This window comes from Nesoenas mayeri (assembly GCF_963082525.1).
Source record: "Nesoenas mayeri genome assembly, chromosome: 3".
In the NCBI taxonomy this organism is placed as follows: domain Eukaryota; kingdom Metazoa; phylum Chordata; class Aves; order Columbiformes; family Columbidae; genus Nesoenas; species Nesoenas mayeri.
The window spans coordinates 15,065,034-15,087,171 of record NC_137544.1 but is presented as its reverse complement, the minus strand read 5'-3'; positions in this window follow the sequence as shown (position 1 = coordinate 15,087,171).

Below are 22,138 nucleotides of genomic sequence, written 5' to 3'. Positions count from 1 at the left end.
CAGAAATCTCTGAAAAAATTCCTGCACCTGCTGTTACTACCAGGAGGAGGAGAAGGGGTAAAATCTCATTACCACTCCTGACTTCCTACCCCAGCAGCAGCCTGGCAGATGCTCACCCTACAAGTAATAATATTTGCAAAGTGAACTGCTGTTTCTGCTTTATTCAGTTATGATTTATGCTTCTGTGTAACCATACTCCAGAATCTCAGCTGTCATCTGAAAAATATTAAACTTCCTGGTTTTATGGTTGAACACAAGGTTCAAAATATGAAGTGAATGTAACCCACCTCATGGCAGATGTTAACATCCTTAGGCAATATGGATTAATTGTATGGGGGCTGGGAGAATAATTTGATATGATATCAACTAGTAAGATCAATGATATCTGAAATAGTAATATGGACAACTGTCATTTTATGCCTATTTTTAAGCAAAATATCCAAGTCTACTTCTCTGATACAGGCAGAAACAGGTTTTGGCATGGGAGAAGGTTCTGCTAGTTGCTACAAAGGGCAGTTATATTGAAAATTAAAAAGTTCAATCTGCCCTTCTTCCTCTATTTTTAAAACCATGGCTGTTCTTGTGTAGTAGTCAGGGCCTGGTGTAGCAGAAATTGAGTCAGTGAAATCATTCACATTGATTTCAATGTGTATTGGACTGATGCACAAAAGAGAGAGGGAATGCATTTTCTCTAGAAACAGTATTCTCCTCCACTTTCACAGAACCAAAATTTCTAACCATGTCCCACATTTTTTTGGGGGGGGAAACAAAAGAAAATGAAACCAAACCTGACAAAAATCTTCCTTTCCTTGTTTACATGTTCTCCCAATGGCTTAGTGCATTTTTATTAATAAATCTGCATCATCCTGGAAGGTGTTTGGTGCAAAAAGCAGTCTTCTTACGTAAAAATCAAAGACATAGGGATACTCTGTTGACAACTGTGGACAAGCCCATGGGAAGGGCATGGTTCCAGCATTCCTGCTGCATCAGTACAAGCTCTGGCACATCTCTTAGAGCTAATATTTGACAAATGACATGCAGCTTTGTCCATGTTTACTGCCACTAGTAATAAAGAAGCATGTTGGATTATATATATATATGGTAAGTGGGAAGCTGATATGTGACTTTGTTTTCTTTCTCATAAAAAGCATCACTGTTTGCAAATAGTAAGCAGCAAGTTATGAACAGAGATTAAGAAACTTTATCTCCTGAACTGAGAGTCACTAGGTAAAGGCCTACGTGATTTCTGTAACTCTACAATTTCATCTATACCACTCTTTTTCTTCTTTCTTCTTGCTGTCACTCTATAGAAAACAAACTCATAGCAGTTTGTCATGTTAAAAGTCTAAGGCCCATGGTACAGTATCTAATTTTGATAACACTGTGAGATCCCAAGCCTTACCGTGAAATAATGAGTACAAAATGCTCTAGGACATTGATAAGCAGGGTCCTCTATAGATACAAATGATCTGCTTCAAACACTGTGTCTCTGAAGTCTTTTGTTTACATTCAAAAAAATCCTTTCTGGGAGCAAGCACAAATTAGGATCCAGCCTTCAGCCCTTACCTACCAAAGTCTGTTTCTAAGCATGTAATTATCTGCAGAAGAAACTGCAGCTATTTAAGTGTTTAAGCACCTGATTGCTCCTGGAAGCCAGACACTCGCATGTCTAAATTACAGTAATTTTTACCTCCTCTCTGCAGGTTTAGTCTCTTGCCCAAAAGTATTTTGAACCAGTCCTGTGTCAGCAAAAGCAGTAGGAGATGTCTGTTCACTGTGTTTTTCATAAGAAAGTACTTTTTTGTAACTTCATTGACATCATTTTTATGGCATAGCATTGCTTAGTATTTATATACTTTTAAAGCCCAGAGAAGACAAGAAGTTTTCCTAGCATGTCACTGGGCTTACTGTAGCATTAAGTGATCCAAGATAGAGGGGGGGATCTGTGCAAAGGCTGCATGTGTGCCTTTTCTTAATAAATTAAAAACCCCCAAACATAAAAATCATCTAGATTCTTTCTTTCAAAAGACGTTAACTGTGAAAAGCTGGTGCCTCCCAAGAGCATTAGAAAGGGTGGGCAGTGGAGAAATACAATAGCAAGGTGGTTGCTGCTGTTTAGGGATTCTCAGATGTAGAGATCCAGGTGTTATTAAAATAAAATGAACTGCTGGCAGAACTGCAAAATCACTAGCTAAAAAGAATGGATTCAGCACTGCCTGGGGGGGCTGACAGAAGCTCAAAGGAAAGCCTCTCCAACACACTACATTTATCTTACATCAAGGACGGATTTCTGTTTCACTGTGGTTGAAGTCAGATGCTCTCTTTCCATTATCACTTACCTTACTAACACAGTCCATTGATTTTACTACCACCTTTTCTCTCTTGTTCTTCTGCATTGTTTTCGAGGAAACCATGGTTACAGCCACCAGCTCTTCAGAGCTGCTGGCCAACCCCAGCCTGGGCTTCCCTCAAACAGCATCGCACCCAAGCAGCACTTGCCCACTGCAGCAGCCTGGTCCCGAGGCTGCTACAGCTAAAAAGAGCTTAATCCTAACAGGACACTACAATTTTGTATTGTCCAGCTGCCACTGGGCTCCGGCCAGCAGACTTACTCCAACAGTTATTACTGTTCTATACATCGGTTCTTTGAATACGCATGCTAACCAAAATATGTTGCAGCCTGTCAAAAAGCTAAGTGATAGGTTTTTCTTTCATATGGTCTCTCCCTAATATAAGCTGTACACCTTCTATAATATACACATATTGCATATGTTCATAGCATACACATAAAACATACATATATATTTATCTCTCACAGATACTTATTCACAAAAGCAAATCCAGCTGTATGTTCAGGCAATGTGCCATGTTGGAATGATCACCTCCATGATTGTTCTTTATCAGGAATCATCCCTAAATTAGAAAGTACAGACCTCCATCCTTAGTATGTTTACATACATATTTTTAATGTATATGTATGTGTGTGTATATGTATAAAATACATCTAAACCATACATATTTATGTATAAGTTAATAGTATTTTCACATGGAAGAATAAGCCAATGGAATTATACAGTATAAAATATAACTGAATTGTTAAAATTTGAGTGGTGATAATTCACAGTACCTTGAATCTGTAAGACAATAAATACACGGTTTCTTTTCAAATAAAAAAGAAAGACCTCTCTTCAAAATGGGAATATCCTTTCAGTGCAACCTGTCTGCCCAAGAGAAACCATGAATCCAGGGTTATGATCTACCATCCTCTTCTGTGCCCAGAGAGGGAAGATAAACATTGTATTGCAACACTAAGCAAAGCCTCTGCTAAATTTCCCTGTTTCACTGACTACAGCAAAATGAAATTCTGTGTAGTTATATGCCAGAAAGAATTGCTTGTATGTATGCACAGAAGAAAGGCTACATTTGAACTTACAGTCACCATACATAAGTCAGAAACCCTGTATAAGGTAGCTTTATGCTAAGCACTTTAATTCCCCCATTCCTCAGCTTCAGGCTTTTTCTGAAAGAACTTGAGGATCTGGTTAACCAATCTCTGACTTCTCTCAAAAATCTGGAGTCTCTTAAGGTCTTTAAAAATACTGCAGACAAGTCTCTAGAACAAGAAGTAAAAGAACCTCAAACAATTCAATGGTCTACCAGCCCCTGTTGGCTAGTCTTCACTATTTTCCCCCAAACTTTAAATTAGCCCAAGTGGTTTAGTCTGCAAATTGATTTAGCCTCAGCTGCAAGCAATGAGGATTTTTCCATTCATTTTAGAAATAGCTGGATCAGACTTTACTCATTTTGTTCCTGAACCAAGCCTTAATGATGTCAATAAAGTGCCTTTTATGCAGTTTAATGGGCTTGTAGTCATTCCAGTAGTTCCCTATTTAAAAAAAAAAAAAAAAAAAAAAAAAAAAATTACTTATTTCCTTAGTCTTCTTCCAACCAATGTGGTTTTGACTTCTTTTTCTTTATTGCTGCCCCTTCCAGTTGGTTCAAATTAGCTTGCTCATAGAATGTCAGCACTGAGACAAAGACTCAAATAAACACAGAGATTCAGCTACGCTTTGAGAGCTGATCCTCTCAGGACACATGAGAGGGAAGATAGCAGGGAAAGCTTGTTCTGTTTCATAGCTACATAAAAGCCATCAGTCCCTACGGTTATTTCTGCTCTGTGTTCAAGCAGCACGATGCAGGCTCTCACTTCAGTGTAGCCAGCACATGTCATTCCCAGGGAAGATGCAATGTCACTGGTTTTGGCTTGGGCTGGTCAAGGCCATCGGAGATGTGGGGTATCCGACTAGGAAGCTTGTCTATGCAGACACCGTAACCTCATTGCTATTAATACTGAGCTAGCTAAGCTGTAGCTAGCCTGATACCCCCATGTGTGCTGCTGTAACTCTTCTATTACAGGCAAGGTGCAGCTTGTGATCCTGAATTTGTACTTTTTAGGCTTTGATTTGCAGGGTTTTGAAGTCAATTGGGAGATTCCCCATTACAAGCACCTTCCTATGCTTTGCTTACAGCTCACCAGCCTGCTTCAGTGCTTACCTCCCTCAAAGCACCTGAGTGTCATAAATGGAAAGGGATTGCTTCTGCACTCTTTAAGATTTGCTTTGGCAAACAGCCTTAAATTTCTAAATTTAGATAAAATATTGATTACTGAAATGAACATAAGGTGTGTTTGTTTTCTGAGGTGAAGTATTAATACCTGCTCCAAACTAACATCTAAGTACTTGATAAAAATTTTTTGGGTTGTGACAATATCATTATTACAGCCACAATGGTGTCTCATTTTCTAGATTAAATAGACTTCAGAAATGTTGCATCATAAAAGATCTTATAAACACCACTTAACAAATGATGATGAATACTCAGGGCTAAAGTTTTTTTTTTTATTATTTTTTTAAAGCAACAAACTAAATTTTGCTCACTTTACAATCAGAGGTTGCATTGCTCTGTGGGTGAGTCAGAGAGCTCAGTATGTCCCCTATCAGCAGCAGTTTGTTCCCTAGACAGTGAATTATGCGCCAAAATTGGTGTGTACTATATCCCTAGGATACTTACACAAAAGAATCATTCCTTAGAAACAGGAGATTTACTGATGCTCTACATTCTTTAAATTATTTCTGGGTAAAATCACCATTATGCATTTCCTGCTCTGCTTTATTTGCTTGTTTTGGTTCATTGTTGACTATATTTTAAAACAAAGCTTTAATAAATGTGACCATTGGTTTCCAATACAAATGTTTTCATCTGAGGACCGTTTTATCGATGTCTGTTCTCATTTGCAGCACTTGCACTCTTCATGGCTCTCTGCAGCTGACTGCACTGACGTCATCTCCAGCACTATCGACACATTCTTTTGTGTGGTGTGAATGAAAAAGTAAATTGATCCCAGTGGGGACTTTGCTCACGGTGAACAGAAAAAAAGCCGCCACTCTGCCAGCTATAGATGGCATCAGATGTCTGTTAGTACAGTCCTTGTTTTGGCACTCAAATTAGGTGGGACACTAGTTAGGGTTTTTTTTATGCCCCTCAAAAAAATTATACTTTTTGGGGAGCTAAACTTAACACATGAAAATTAATAATTACTTAAATGGCAAAGGATGTAAACAAGAGTACCTTGTATGCTGGAGGTAAAGTAATTTTAGAAGGGAAAAATATTATTATGCCCAATTTATGGATGAGGGAAACATAATCTCCTTGGTGTTACAGAACAAAGAGAATAAAGGGGAATAGAAAAACAGTCACCAGATCTTTGACTTGTGAAAAAATATCTGGTTTCAAGTGCTGCAATCCCTCTACTAAAGAAATCATGCCAGTAGTGTGTGAATGCTGCGAATGACTTGTCCTCACAGACTTGGTACATCTCATGATGAAGTAGAGCTATCAATATCTTTACAATATTGATAAAATGGGAAAAGATGACTTCTGCATAGTTTCTGGAGTATTATCACTGCATTTATGTCCATGACATTCACGTTCTTAGGTCATAGAAGTAACTTGTCATCATAAGAACTGGTGACTATACCCAGACATCTTCTATTAGAAAGGTGACTTGTTATGCAGAAAGGATTTTTCTGTGCAAGCCCTGCTTCTTTCCTCCACCTTTTGTGGCTCTGCTGTTTTTATCTGCAAGAGATGTTGTGTTTCTCTTGTTCCCACAGGCTGGATATCCTTCAGTCCTGGTCAAGCCAGAGAAGAAATTATTCTTGGAGTCCAGAGAGTTTCACAAGAGCAGGCAGGAGGTCTTTCAGGGTGAGAGGGAAAGAAGCTATTAAATCTACTGCTGGTCACAAGTGCATTATTGACTGACCTGACAAATGTGATTTACCCTTCATCTAGTGAATAGGCACAACATGAATATTGTAGAATTCACTCCTTTGACCCTGACATTAAATTGTGGAAGATTATTTTGTCTCTTCACCCAGTTAACATTTCTGTCTCTTTCGTGAGTTGAGAAGGCTTCCTGTGAGCACCTTCCCTTTAGGATGCACATCTCTTCAACCTTAACTTGGAAATGAATAGTCTTTCATAAACACAAAAGACATTCATTTCTTGTATGTCACTGGTCACTTTAGCACTAAGATCCTGTAGATGAAGCTAGCTTGAATCTCCACATTGTTTCCTGTAAAGCAAGAGGTAGGTTAAGTCACTGCCTGAAAACTGTCATGGAAATTGAAGCTGAGCCAACAAGCAACCTTCAGAGTGTTCCTGTCCTGGGAAAGTAAAACATGTCAGTGGAGGAGTTGAACAGATTTGTTGTCATGAATATAATTTTGAAACAGAAGGCAAGCTTGTCTCATAGTGCAATTTGGGAACCCCACAATTAATGCTGCTATTCAACCAGCATGGGTGCTCTATCCTCATATAGTATGGCATCCAATTGCTGGACTGACATAGGGGACACTTGGCTAAAAGAACAGCATGCCTGGTCTTGGGTAGGGCTGTTTACACACTGCTTGCAGCACACAGACTGTTTACACTGATGTAGCTGTGACCTCTGGAAAAGACCAATACCAAGAACATCCTCTCACCAGGTACTGCTCTGCAGCTGCCATCAGTCTTCTCTGCAACATAGTTGTTTATCAGCTCCCACTATGTCCTTCTGTGCAGCAATTCCCCCACCCTGCACTGACTAGTATCTCTCTCCTCTCAGTGGCCTATGTTGTTCTCTTTTTGCACCTACATAGGACATTTCTGTATGGTTTGAGTTTTCAATATAAACTCTTTTATGTGGTGATGCTGGCTGCTAATATTTTATTTTATTTTATTTTATTTTATTTTATTTTATTTTATTTTATTTTATTTTATTTTATTTATTTTTTCCTTTTTTATTTTATTTTCCTTTTTTATTTCTTTTTTTTTTTTTTTCTTTCTTCTCAAAATAAAATTTCTCTGTGAGAGGTTTATAAAATTCATAATTACTGGTGAGAAGTGAGGCCAAAAGGCATTGAATTGCATGAAGAACTTCTTTCCAATTTAACTGAGTTGGTACATTGCGTGTCTAAGTCATATAATTCCAATACCACAGAAAGCAGTGCTGGATGCTAAAAAAGCATTAAGTAGGGCTTGGAGGAAACTGCCATGTTTGGAAAATGCAGTTGAGAGCATGGCAGAAGTCAGGGAAGCCTTTGACATTTGCTCAGAGTAATGCTGTGGAGGCAAAAAACTGAGAAGTGAATTAAATGATGTGACAGTACAACGCAATGAGCAAAAACTACATATGTGAAGGCTGGGAAAAAAGAAAGAACAGCAAGTGAAAGAGGAAATGTGGAGTGGGAGGGAACCTGCTTTATCTGACATTCTCCAGCTGATGACATTCCTTGCTATGTGCAGAGGTCTGAAAGAGGTGCCCAGGCCACTGCTTTCCTACCCAGCATATGATCACAGAATCACAGAATGTCAGGGATTGGAAGGGACCTCGAAAGATCATGCAGTCCAATCCCCCTGCTGAAGCAGGAACATCCAGATGAGGTTACACAGGAAGGCGTCCAGGCAGGTCTTGAATGCCTCCAGAGTAGGAGACTCCACAACCCCCCTGGGCAGCCTGTTCCAGTGCTCTGCCACCCTCACTGAGAAGAAATTTCTTCTCAAATTTAAGTGGAACCTTTTGTGTTCCAGTTTGTACCCGTTACCCTTGTCCTATCATTGGTTGTCACCAAGAGAGTTGTATAGTGGAACTCTTTTCTCATTTCCAGTATTTGTTGTGTTCTTTAAATCCATTGGAGCTTTTGCTTCACAGGATAAAATGACAGGTCAGATCTTGAGGCCCTAATGAAACAAAAAGTAAAAATTACAAGATGTCCCTATCCCTGTGAAACAAGACATTTTCTCTGCACAGAATCCTTTTCATTGTATGTTCAGTTATCTGCCATACAAAGGGCCAACAATGATATTTATCATCTTCATTATTTTTGCAAAAGATTTTCACTGTATAGTAAAAATAATCATAGTTGTGCCATAAAAAAGGCAGAATGATGGAGGCATACAGAAGCAGAGCTCAGAAAGTCAAAGTTAGCAACATCAATAAATATGTGAAAAATTGGCAGAATTATTTGAAATTTAGGAGAGTTCATATCTTCGTTAAAAGGAGTCAATCAAGCCTAAAGCATTACTAACCTATATATGGCATTAGAAGAATGCTATTTTTGTTTTCTATACATGTATTCCAATGTCTTATTAGGAAATCAAATTCTGAAGTTAGTTCTTAACTCAATTTTTATTCACTCCTCACTCAGACAAAACTCTAATGAAGTTCAGTCAAGACCTTGCCCCACCATGCTAGATGAGCTGTGTTATGTTTTATTGCCATCAGATGATAATAAAATGTTACCGCTATAAAACATAATGAGGTAAAGGACATTTTATACTGAATGATTTAATAACACTTTGTGCTTATATTGTGCCAGCTGAGCAAGGATCTCGAAGTGCTTTACAAACACTAGAAAATGCATTTTAAGAATAAGGTCTGTGATGAAGTAAATGAAAGTTTATTTTATGAATATCTTTCCTGATAAAAAGGCACTATCAGGTTAGATGGATAAAGCACAAGTCTCTTAACCCAAGGGATCCAAAGCCCCACCACTTCTATGTGTGCTGTGGCTCTGCTTCGGTGTGGGCACATGCTTGTGGGCTTTGCTCAGATTTTCTGATGCCCAGTTTCTTTCTGTCTTTATTGAGAAGTTATTTGGTCTTAAAATAGTCTCATACACAGAATTTTTTGTCCCCCATATTACTTCAAAGGTTACATTCAATTTAGCTTTCTTGGTTCATTCTTAGCACTGATATGCAGGGAGCAAAACCCCCTTTCTAGCAACACAGGCTGACCATCTGCTCAGACTGGGTAGTTTTTCAGAACTACCAAGCTACTCTCACTGTATTTCAGTAAGTTAATTTCAAGTCAAAATAATGCAGAAGAAAATATAGCAGAGGTATTGAGTTATTTCTGCCATGACTTACTGATTTCTTCCTATTATTTTTTTATTGTTCTTTAAGCAGAAGATAAAAATATCTGAGTCTGGAGCCTTCTGTTCACAGTGGAAATGTTCAAAATGTAATCATAAAATCCTATTACACTGTCATTGCCTTTTCAGACCTTCTAGTCAGAGGAGCTTGCTTACCGTCAGAGATCAGAGATCACAGCCTGCTACAGCCACAGACTCACAATGAATGAAAGAATGCATTAGTATTTGTCGAAGGCTAAAGCCGAGGCTTTACTTTATTATATATTACAGCAAGGTGCTTTAGGGGCATAGCTGTAATAGTAATAAGAAGATATCAGAGATGAGGTATCACTTCTGAGTAATCGGGAGAAACCAGGCCCTCCAGAGTATGTTTGAGATGGAAAAGATTCACTATTTCAGAGAATCTCTATCCATGCTGTGGTGAGATAATATATCTTTCTGCCTAATCTTTTGTGGTGTCAACTTTTATTCAGGTGATGGTTAATCTCTTCAACTCCCACTCAGTCATTTTCACAGCTTCATCTGACCTTCAGTCTCATCTAGCACTGATAAACTCCTTACGTACCAAAAGCCTTTACTGAGAAAGGTCCACATACAATGCTTACTTTCATTTAATAACCAAAGCATCCCCTAATACATCACACAAAATTTCATCTGATCTAGCCCACCCATTTGGCTTTTCCATTGATTCCAAGGAGTAAAAAATGGTGACTTCATTCTGTTGCTTTTCTTTTGGTCTTCTTTCTTTCCTCCCTCGGGTCTTCCAGATTTAACATCTCATATCTCCTCTTCTCCCCTCCTCCTGCTCTTTACTGAATTTCTTGCAGCAGTCAATCTTTCTTGTTTACCCTGGGATCTGACAGAGTCAGAACTTTGTTTCCTCTGTTATCTGATTCTGAACAACTCTGGAGAAAATATATTTAGTCTGTCTTCCTCCGGTGCCACTGACTCTCACACAAAGCAGGTTAACTTCCTCACTGAGTTCCAAGTCCACTACCTATGCCATCCCCTTGTCTCTACATTTCAGTTAGATCAGCTACACTGAAAATTGTGTTGATGTGAGAATATATTATACAAACAACTGTGTAGAAGCCCAAAGATGTTTGGCTGGGTGTAAAAGACTATTTTTTGAGTAATGAGACATAAATGATATAAATCACAATAGGTCTACTTCTACATTAAATGAAGATTGTCCTTAGTGAATTGAAAATATCTTTAGAAGCAAAATGCGAAATCACAACCCTTGTTTTCCTAACACTTCTCTAATAGTTTCATCAAAAGTTCACTCTTTGTGTGTGTGTGTATAGGTACTGTTATTGTTTTACAACAATACAGTATTCATTTAATGTAAAAATGATGTTTTAAATTCCCTTTAACATTTGAGAGTATTTTACTGTCAAGCAGGAACTGATATACATTTCTATTCTCTCTGTTTCCTGAAAGGAACCTTCCGGTCCCAGAGTGACCCTTGGGTAGCTATTCTCAGCACTGGTGAGTCATTCATTAGAGGTTTTGAGTCATAGAGGGTATCAGTTTCACACAGGCATCAGAATCACCACTGTACTTGTTAAGTGAGAAACGAAAGTAGCAGTGGGAGATAAATCACTTTGGCAAGACTTCTCTATTTTCTTGCTATTCCACATCGTAATTTCATAGCTTCTGAAGCCTGTAGACATTAATTATTGAAATGTATTGTGTCACCTGCAAATTTTATTTTGATCAGCTTGATAGGAAAAAAGCAAATTTATTGGACTTTGTTATGCTGTAGATAGAACAGTTTTCTCCAGGCAAAGACGTTTTACAATGACATTAAATGAGAATTTATTCCTTTGAGAGATTATAGTGAATTGTCAAAGGGATAAGAGAAGCAAACATTCTGGTAGGACTAATTCTAGGACAAAATTCACAGAATCACAAAAACACAGTGTTTAGGGTTGGAAGGGACCTCCGGAGATCATCTAGTCCAACCCACCTGTTAAAGCAGGTTAACCTAGAGCAGACTCTATCTACCCTAGAGTAATAAAAGAGGTTAAGCTAAGTCTATTTGTTAGGAAAATCTTAAGCAATGAAGGAATTAAATTTTTGTTCAGTTCAGTACAGTTCAGTTACTGATTTATCTGTATGTGGCAGCCCTTTCAATTTTAGTTAGTGAAAAAAAAAAAAATCGGTGCAAAGAAAATGAAGTATAAAAATCCTCCTTTGGAGGCAAGTTTTGCCGTACTTCAGTACCAGTCTATTAAACAAACAGAGTCTCCTATCTTTAGTGATGTCATAGTTTGCTCTTTTAGGACAAAAAACTTTTCCCCTTCCTATCCTGTTTCTCTAATTAACAGTTTAGTACCTACATCGAAGAAGGAATTTCTCACATATTTTTTAGAGACTTCAGCTTCTGTCTTCTCAAACAGAGATTCTGGTTTTAGACAGCACTATTTTAATTATAAAAGAACAGACTATTGGGGGAGATAAAGCACGTGAATGCTGCAGATTTGCAACAGTGGCTCATAACAGCAACTGACAGACAGGTGCTTGCTCTTATGGTTTCTGGCACAGTGTCACACTTGGCTCTCTCTTTGCTGGGGTTGCAGGTGGTTGTGGTTTCAAAGGGGTTGTGGGAACATGACTGAAATAAGTTGTTCTTTAGTGGGTGTGGTGCTCTCTGTAGCTTTCTTGCAGCAAGATATTTGCCATTGCATCCAGATTTCAGCTATACTTGGAGTCTTCCACAGAATATTTTCTCAAAGCAAATTCAGTTTCTACAAAGTCAAGATATTCCAGAACATGTTGGATTTATTTATTTATTTTTTTAATGTTTTGCACTTGGGAAAATTGCTATTAAATATTCCTTTCATTTTTATTTGTTCAAGGTGGACCAGAATTCTTGAATTGTCCATATTCAGCAAAATACTAAGTTAGATATTCCTGTTGTAACACATTCCTAGCAGAAGTGTTCTGATCCATATTTTGCTTGGCTAGCAACCTTCCCAGGAAATAATATCTTCCAGAAGTCCTTGCAACAAATGTCACTCTAGATACTTGTTCCATAGGAAACGCATGTTGCCTGCTTGCACATGGCAGGAATAGTTCAACTAATGAAAACGTAGTCATTGGCTTCCTGAACTATAGTGAAATGCAGTTTAGTGTTAAAATTACCTGTGAAAGATTTTTGAGTTATTTCAGCAAAGCAAAACTTGGGGAAAGTTTAAAAGTTTCTTTACATCAGAAGTGTCAAAATACAATATTCTAGACAATTCAAATGTGATAATTTTTGGTGTATATATATATTCCCATAGCACAGAAATAAGGAAATATAAACTGTTTTGCACCATTTGTAATGTGGAGAGAAAGATGAAATGTCAGGATGATTGATGTAGTGGAAATTCAATATTTTTTCAGCCAAATAACAATTTTTCAGAATTTCCGAATAACAGTTTATTGAGTTGTTATGTAGGACACTTCTTCAATAACACGAGTAGCTGTACAAGTAAGTGAAGTAGTAAAAATAATTAAAATACTTCATATGCATTCAGGTGACAAAATCTTGTGGGCATTGATTTGTGTCTTCATTTTGGTTCCCTCTTGAAATTATTGACAACCTCAAAGCAAAGTCCATAAACTTGGGAACTTGAGAACCTTATTTTCTCTGGACTGTAAGTTCATCTTTCTTATTGTGCCCTCAAAATATTTTTCCACAGCCTAAAGCTTTGCTTTCAGAAAACATAAGCAACCTTTCTTAGCAAATTCAGAACTGGGACATTGCATTGACTAGATCAAGGTTCAGTTGAAGAGAAACAAAAGTACTTTGAAAAAGCAGTACATCATTGAAAACCAGGAGCAGCAGGTTGTTTGTATGCCACATTTAGTCTCTTCATGGAGTTTGGCTGGAGCTGCACTCAGTGATAAGTTAAAGGGAGGTATACAAAGGAGATTTAACTCAGTTTTTTGAAAACAGTAAGCTGAAGAAAAAGCTGGGTTTACACAACGGGACAAATTCTTTCTTAACCAGCCCCCATGCAACACTTCTGAGGTGTAAAAATTACTTATTCAAACAATCATTGATTGAAATGAATGCAATACTCAGAGGAAATTATTGACCCTTATTAAAAAAAATTGTATTTTATATCTGACCCAAAACCCACTTGTGAATGAGAACTTTTCCACTTATTACCTAGGATTTTTTTTTAGGCTCTATATGAAAATTATAGCCTAATCAATTTTTGCTCTAGTTTACTGTCCCATGTAGAGAGAATTAAGGAAGTCAACATTCTTCCCCTCTAAAAAAGTATTTTAATTAATAAACTGAGGTTTTGAAACATGAGACTATTGTATAAAGGTCAGCTTTGTCATGATGGAAAAAAAACCAACTCATGTCACTAACAGGAGTTGGAGACAGGCAAGACAAAACAAATAGAATGTAAAATGAATGCTGTGTATGACTTGACTTCCTCAGCTGTAGTGAGAACAGCCAGATTAGACATTTTTCATACCTATGAATATTCCTAAATAAGAGGAGGTGCAGAGATATTTTATGAGAAATGACAGAAGAAAGAAGACCTCAGTTCCAGCTTTTCTAAAACACATAGGCTCCTGTGCACACATACACACAGTGTCAATCCATCTCTTCAGTAATAGAAATCTTTAAACTCTTCTGCAAACATGCATACTTTATCCTGATTTGTTATTACTAAAATTGTCTTGTATACAGCCCATCCAGTTTAACGTGATGACAGAGAATAAAAAAATCTAGAAGTTTAGAATCATTAATAATCTTTAATTTCTCCACCTTTTTAACTGTTGGTTCAAATATTAGCAGATTTTAAAATAATATAAAATTGACATTGAGCAAACAATGATCTTACTTGATGAGACAATGAATATAGATTTCCTGTAAAGAAGCAAATTTTTTAGCCTACTAGATATGCATTACTACCAACGTATTCAATGATTCAGAAACCCATTAAAATCTTAGCCTGTTTTGCCTTCATTCTACATAATTTAAAGTCCAATCTGCACTCGTTTTATGGGAGGTCAAAGAAGCTCTGAACTAAAAAATACACTTTCAGAATTCCTGTAAGTCCTAAACTAACGAAGCAAGAAAGAGGTCAAAATAAAATTGTAAATAATTAGAAATATGCTTATGTTTGTTAACAGACAGAAATAATACAGGTAAAATGAACTTGTTCTAAAGTGGATAATTTCCATCAAAACTATGTCTTAATGATGATGGTTTTGGCTATAGTAAGTGAGATAATCTATCTACTGTGTGTAGATTTATCTTAGACTAAAAGTCACGTTTATAATGAAGGAGGTACTTGAGATACCATATGTAAAGCTATGGCATAAGTTTTCAGTTTAACAGATACAAAAAAAAAAAAAATATATATATATATATATATATATTTTTTTTTTTTTTTTCAATTTAGAATCCCTAACCCTAAACCCTAGAACTTCACATTTTAGTATTATTTGCTTTTTCTTCTGGTTTGGAAAATGACAGGTTAATATGGTAAAATAATCCCCACCCACTCCCACATTGTAATTGCATGCAGTCCATTGAATTTGTCAGCTAACTTGCACAAAATTTTAGGACCATAATAAAGCAATCCTTGAGTTGCTTACATACGCAAGAAAGATTAATGTCTCCTGAGAGGACCTTTTCACTAGATGTGTAAAATGTAAGATCATGTTAAGGTCCTTAAGAGTGGCAGAACAGACTCAAACCAGGACTTTCCAGTATTTGCCATGCTTTTTAAAAATTTTAGCTTGGTCTGTGTGTCATTTTTTTGCATCCTTCCCTGGGAAGAGAAGTTCTGCAGTCTCCTCCTTGTCCATGTGCTCTTCGCTTGCCCTTCAAGGCTTAGAAAGTCTTACAAAAGACTTTTATATAGGTAAGACTTTTTTTTCTATCATAGTTAGTGATAGTGAAGGAAGATAAATTTGTAAGTCAATGCAGGACAGAAGGATGCCCTGTGCAGTTTGTGGGGAGTGCCTTTCTATTTTGAACTTTCTGGGAGACTCAAGAGGACTGAGCCACACTGGCAACACAAGGCACTGGAGTGAGTAGTGCTTCCTGAGGGCAGCTGACACTGAGGGCTTTCAGACAGCTGTGTCGCTGGGCTGATTCAGTTTAGGCTTTCTGTACAGCATTGCACTACCCTACGTGGGTGTGTGTTCATAGAACCATAGAATGTCCTGATTTGGAAGAGACCCACAAAGATCATTGAGTACAACTCCTGTCCCTACATATGACAACCCCACAGTTCACACTATATGTCTGAGGGAGCTGTCCATCACTTCTTGAATGATGACAGGCTTGAAGCCATGGCATCTCCCTGGGGAGCCTGTTCCAGTGCTCCAGCACCTTCTGGGTGAAGAACCTTTTCCTGATGTCCAACCTAAACCTCCCCTGGCACATCTTCCCGATATTCCCTTGGGTCCTGTCATTGGTGTCCAGATCAACACCTGCCCTCCTTTATCCCTTTGTAAGGAAGCTGTAGCTGCCATGAGGTCTCCCCTCAGTCTCCTCTTCTCCAGACTGAACAAGCCCTATGACTTTAGCTGCTCCTCATACAGCTTCCCCTCCAAACCCTTCACCAACTTTGTAGCCTCTTATGGACACTCTTCAGTAGCTTTATATCCTTTTTATCCTATAGAACCCAGAACTGCACACAGTGCTCCAGGTGAAGCCGCACCAGTGCAGAACAGAGCGGAACAATCACTTCCCTCAGGATATGTGGCTTTCACCAGATCAACAGAGTGTTTTAATAAGGAGTCCTCAATCTTTGCAGCAGGGAAGAAGAGAGGCATGGTACCCACTCCCTCTTTCTTGAAGGAAAAACCCCTTGAGCTACAAAAAAGGAATCCATGGATTTATATTAGCCAGATCTACTGTCTCTGGCTTTTATTTTCATGCACTTAGCCACTTACACTGAATAAATCCATGCTTGCCTTCTAAGCTGGAGACATTCAAGTATGAACTGTGATCATATTTTATAAATAAGCTAAAAGGAAAGTAACGGATTGCCTCAGGAATAGAAGCCAGGACCTCATGCACTAAGTCTTAATCCTAACAAGTGCCTCATATGGCCTTTCAGACTGAATACATTTTTCATAGTAAATCTGTAAGTACGAAGCCACAATCTTATTCTGCAGTCAAAGATAACAACCAAGACTCCTGACTGACAGTTAGACAGAAGTTATGTGATCCAGGTTGAACATGTGTGTCAAGATCTCACAACTGAGTGTGATAGAATAAAAGGTCTCTGGTATTCAAATACACTTAACCTGTGAATGAAAACGTCATAATCACATGGATATATTATTTTTTTCTTGTGTTTAATTTTATCTTTTTCTACTTAATTTTATTTGCCCTTGGTCATGTCATGAGAAATTATTCCAGAAGACATATTTGTGATTCAACACAATCATAATTGTACAAAAATTAGCAAAAAGTTAATATTAAGGCATTTAATCTCCCTTTTTTGGCTTGGCAATTTACTCACTGAATTTTAGTAAATAAATTTGAAAAAAGAAAAAAAATTACTGCCAAAAATATTTGGTGACATTATGTAAATTTTGAAACCTGAGAAACCAGATGCCAAGAGCAAAGTTTCCTGAACTCCTTATTACTTTTTCATTGTCTGAAATACTATCAGCAGCATTCCCTCCAAAGCACATGAACTTTTTAGTTTCATCTGCAACAAACATCAAAAAGAAGCATGTATTCCAGCTCACACACTGGTTTATCTAGTTCCTCAGGGTCTCAGACTTGCAAAGGCATAATGCTTCCCGAGTGCACGGAACAAGTGTGAGTCAGATAGACCTGTCTGTTGATACAAAGAGCATGTGAGGTCGGGCCTAAGACTTGGGAGTGTGAGTTCGATGAAGTTCTTGTTTATGCTACTAGAAGGTTTCCAGTAAATGATACATATCCCATATCTAGCCCATTTGCCAATACACGTTTTCTCACTGCAATATATCTTGTGCATAAATGCTCATTTTTAAATAACATGAATACATCCTTCCTTTTTTTTTTTTTTCATATTCTGAATTGACTAATTCAATTTTAAATATTACTGGTACCACAGGAAGTGAGAGAATAGATGTGCCTTATAAAATTAGCTATACTTATGACTTAGAATAGAGATGTAGAGATTCTATACTAATACTAAATATTAGCATAAACATCTGTTGCTGTTGCCATATTTATATCTAAAGATATCTAGATGAATCAGTACACCCTCAGAAGGTATTGAAATGCCACTAGAATGAGCAGCATGCTAGGCTTTAAACTATTAGACAATTCTCACAATGTGTAAGAAGATTGAAAAGAGATCCATAAGTAAAAAGTCTTCAATCACAGCATCACAGAATTGCAGAATGTTAGGGATTGGAAGGGACCTCAAAAGATCATCTAGTCCAATCCCCCTGCCAGAGCAGTAACACTTTTTCTGTAAAATACAACTGCATCCACATGAGTTATGAAGAAACTGATTTTCTTTCACTGTATGTCATACATAGTTACTGAGAATTCACTCTTGGAGGTAATAAGTGCTTTGGCTGAAGAGAACCTTTTTCACAGGAAACTTTTGAGCTGTGCAAATGTAAAAATAGGACAAAAAATGTGTGCATTATCTGTTTTTGTGGGAAAAGAACCACCTACCAACAATGGAATATTGTATTACTAATAAAATAGAACTGAAAGACGAGGTTGATAGAGATGCAAAATGTTTTCTATATGTAAGGACATTAAATTGAATGCACCTCTTCTTCTTGGAAAGGACAACTTAGAGGAATAAGACAGTTGCTTAAATTTATGAATAGTGTAGAAAACAGGTAAGACTTGTATTACTTGCAGTACAGGAACTCAGGAGGACACATACACAATAAAGTTATCAGGTAGCAACTTTAAAATAAGCAGGAGTGTTGGGGAATGGCTACGGGAAAAGGGGCATGGCTCTAGTGATCCTTTGTATCAGGAAGTAACTCCGGGAGGAGAAGGAACTTGCATACCAGAGAAACCGCAAGGAGGGTTGGGCTAATTATGTATTCTCTCCAATCATTAAATGACTAGTAGGCATAATTATCTAAAGAGCTATATAATTGTGTGTAGTTTGTCAATAAATCGAAGTATGCTGTATCACTCACATTGAGTTGGCTGCATTTCTTCCTCCGCGCACCCAGGTCCAAGGACGCTGGTGGGATTTCCCTCCGCACAGGAGGAAATTCTTTTCTGTATTGTTGCATAACTGACTTGTGAAGTCATTTCCACAAGATGCTATAGATGCCAAAAATAAAAACGAATTTAAACATGGTTTAGAGAAATTCATGGGAATACATCCATAAGTAACCCAGATGCAGTGTCTGGCTCAGGAAATATTTAAACTGATTGCTGCTGGAGCTGAGAGGATAGACCAAGAGTCAGACACTTTATATTAATACATGTTCTGTTTTTTCATCTTTTTCCTGTATATTCATTATTGGCCAGAGACTCCCAAATTCATCCCACCATAGAAGGGGGAAGGGTCATGACTAGGAAAAATGAAATATACTGTCTTGTAACTGGACATATTTTGAGATAGACTTTGAATGTTTACAGAATCTATAGAAAATACAATAGGTACATAAGACGTAACTTTGAAATTAAATGACTTTTTTTCTCCTTTGTCTAGTTGAATGGAAACCCCAGATTTTGCTAAGATGAAATTATGGATCTGAGACGGGAAGTCTTGCTACCCACCCATAGCCTAATGGCCAAATGCTTGGGGTCCCTGAAGTTAGGGACAGAGTGAGGGTCAGTGTGCTCTAGTGGGTACATCTGCAAGACAATTCCAGTATCCTATAAAATGGAATGTGAGCAAAGGCCATTTGAAGAAGAATGCCACATCATTAAATAAAGAATGGGATCAATTACTCCTACTATTAGCCATGAAAACTTATGTGACTGGTCTAAGCACCCAGACTTTCACCTACAGTGAAACATCATTTGGGCTCCTTCTACAGTTGATAAAGAGACAGAAATGTTAAGGATAGACAGACTGGTTCATTTTTTCTTTCTCCATTGACTATAGAAGGTTTACAAATAATTAGTTTACAGCTAATTCACAACTTTATATAGCTAATTTAAGGTAAATGTGATCCTGTTTCCCACATTAATTCCCTTGTCAATACAAGGGGATTTTTGTCACTGAATTCCATGACAAATCCCAGAGCTGAATGTCCCCAAAAATGGTGATGTTTCATTTTGTTTTCTCCTGAATGTGATATTCTTTCTGAGGTAAATTATCCTTTATTTAAAGATAGTGGATTTCCAGCCCTAAAAAACCTTTTACTAATTCATGAGCTAGCTATAAAATAAACAGTAGCAATTTAATTCCTATCATCTTATTACTTTTTCAGAGTCTCTTTGTGTACATAGCACCATCATCCTAATAGCTGCTTGGTTAGTGTGCTGCATCCCTGCATTTGCATATAAGCTGAGATTGACAATAAAGTTTCCAGTTAGTGCCAAGTGAGTTGGTGTTCTTGTAATGTTAAACACTTCTCCAGTGGTCTGAGACCACGCATCTCATTTCATGTGGGATGTTGAACAATTAACATCTTTCAGTCACATAACCACCAGGACTGAATATGAAGTGACAACTTAGAGTCTCACCATGAGCAAGTCATGATCTACTCAGCCCCCTATATATGCATTTTTAACATAACTGAATGTAATTATAACAGAGCATTTTGCATAAGTAGAAACTATTTAGTTTTCTACAGCATGGCTCAGTTACAAATCTGATATTCAGTGGAGTATTTAACTCTTGAAACTACGTCTTATTCTTAATATATATAATATTAAACAGCATTTAATATAGGGATTTTAAGTTAATAAATTGGAAAGGCTACTGAAATTTGAAAAGACTACTGAATATTATTGTTTAGTATGAGAATAGATAAAAGGTCAAATCTCAGTTTACACACTATTTGATAATTTAGCACATAAATTGATATACCACAGGAAGGGTAGTATATTCACAGTGCTTTCAGTCTCTATCCATACATTCTCTATATAATGGTTCTAAGATAAAACTGAAAGGTTTTCCAGAAACCTGTAGGCAATGTTGCAAAAATCTCAAATGTCCATTGCCATTTTAGGAACTCCAGAAGTTAAACAAAATTGTATATATCTATAGAAAGTCTAGCCGCTCTAGTGTCTATATTTGCCTTTGAAAAGTTTGTACCTCATTGCTACCTCACCACCTCCTCTAGTTGCAACATATTGTTAGAGTGCAGACCACTGGAAATTTTTAATTCTCTCTTGATTTTGATCATGTGGCAAGAAAGGAAGCAGAAAGGGGAATGTTTACCTGTTAAGCATATGACTCTTATAGGCTTAAATACACCCTATCCTGAAGAAATTCTTCCTGTCCTCCACTATTTCAATATTTAATAGCTGATACACTTAGAGAATAATATATATTTGAATATTATACAAACTTTTTATACAACCTTGTTGTCATTAATTTTCAGAATAATCTGTAACAGAGAAACTGAGGCATGTGTCTGCGATGTGACTTTCCCAATGTCCTGCAGTGGTTCTCTGCTAAACCAAAGCTGGAATTACCCCTCAGAAGTTTTTTGTCTTCTCTTGTCTTCCAACTTCTTTCTTCTTGCCTTCAATATATTGTTTCTTATTCTAAGACACATATGTCTAGTACGCTTATTTGTTCTTTATCTTTTGAATCCCGATTTAGAGTTGTCTGTCTCACAAAGAAGGTGCTGGCAATTTTCATCACATTTCAAAGGCAAAGAAATACTAGACTGTTTTCTTCTGTAATTGGCTGAAGTCTCACAATCAAACATTACTTCCTTCAGCTTTTGAAGGAAAATTAAACGAAGCTCTTGCCCTGCAGTTATTGGCAGCTACTGCAGTGGTTAATTACCCATATTTCAGGCTCAGATTTACTGTGCAGCTTAATCAGCAATTCTCTAGGCTTGTGTAATCTAGGAACGGTTTTATGAAGCATGGTAAAAGTGAACATACAGGGTCACACAAAACCACAGTGGATGCATCCACCATTTTAATGTCACTATCACCATTCTAAAGCTCTGAAGGGAGACAGAAATTTCTGTTGTCCACTATGGAAAAAACACAAATTCTTTCAAACCTGCAGTTTTAATCCAACCTAGAACTGCACTGAGGTGAGTCTGTACTGGCAAACAAGTTACCTGTCTCATTTGCTCCTGATAGGAGGTCTGGGCTCTGATGGTATCCTCCCTGCGTGTATGTTAGTTTGCTTTGGTTCTCTTTGGAGAATGAAAATATTTGTTCTGTGATGAAAGCAGTATATAGTTTAAGCAATGCTTTGGTCCAGAGTCTTTCTGATGGGTAGTTCATACCACCTACACATCAGGTTTGGTCACTCACCTGTTTTCACCCCTCCTCCAGCACATCAATATTCCTGTAGGACCACAACATACCTGTGGTCATTCTCACAAGTTCACTAACCCCATCCCAAGATTTATATGATGTTATCACAGTATATAACAACTACTCTGGTTAATGATGACACAGTCTTTACATTGCTGCAGGCATTTTGAAATTAAATAAGAAGAAAACAAATTAGTAATTCTGTCTCAGGGCTACAGATTTACTCCTGTGTTACTAAACTAACACAGGG